Below are 866 nucleotides of genomic sequence, written 5' to 3'. Positions count from 1 at the left end.
GGTGGTGGCAAAGGGTTGGTTGTTGGTTGCCCCAGCCCCAGAGGTGTGGCCAAGGGCTGGGTGTTGCCTCTGTGGCACCCACACGTGTGGCTGTCACACTGCCAGGTCCCCTCTTCCCTTTGAAGCACTTCCCGAGGGGGTGAGGAGCAGCGATGGAGCTCTGGGTGCTAATTACCCCCTCAATTAATTAACACCCCCTCGTCATGCCGGGCTTCCCCTGCCACCGCCCCCAGCCGAGATCCCCCTCCCCTCTTCTGGGGACAACTTGGGAGCAGAATTCCCTGCCCCGATCCCCACCACGGCAAACCAAAAAAAAAAAAAAAACCAATCCAGAAACCCCCCCAAATTCCCCCTTTTCCTCCTTTTCCCCCCAAATCCAGCCCCTCGGAGCTGGGCTTGTCTCTGACCCCTCCTCTCCGAGCTCCCGCCCGTCCCTTCCCCTCCCCGGCTGCCACCTGGAGCTTGGACAACCGGGATTGAGGGGACCCCCCCCGACCCGAGGGAGCCCCCAAATCCAGGGAAAGCCCCCACCTCCCCGCAGCCTGGGTTTTTTTGCATGTTCTAGCAAGGCGCATGTCCAAGGAGGGGAGTCGGCAATGGGGCGGCTGGTGGGTTGAGTTCAAGCTTAATTTTTCTTTTTTGGGATTGGGAGAACCCCTCTGGCTGCCTCTGGCACAGATCCCACCTGGCCAGGGGAGCTGGCAGGGATGCAGATCCCACCAAACCTCGGCCAGGGAGGACCTGAAGCCCTCCAGGGGTGCAGTGATGGTGATTTTAGGGTTCTCGATGCTGAAGGATCATACGCCCGTTGCCTGGAGACTGCCTCCTTTTTAATTTTTATTTTTATTTCTTGCTTTTTTTTTTTT

This window comes from Geospiza fortis, unplaced genomic scaffold (assembly GCF_000277835.1).
Source record: "Geospiza fortis unplaced genomic scaffold, GeoFor_1.0 scaffold594, whole genome shotgun sequence".
NCBI classification, from domain to species: domain Eukaryota; kingdom Metazoa; phylum Chordata; class Aves; order Passeriformes; family Thraupidae; genus Geospiza; species Geospiza fortis.
This window is presented reverse-complemented; position numbering follows the sequence as displayed.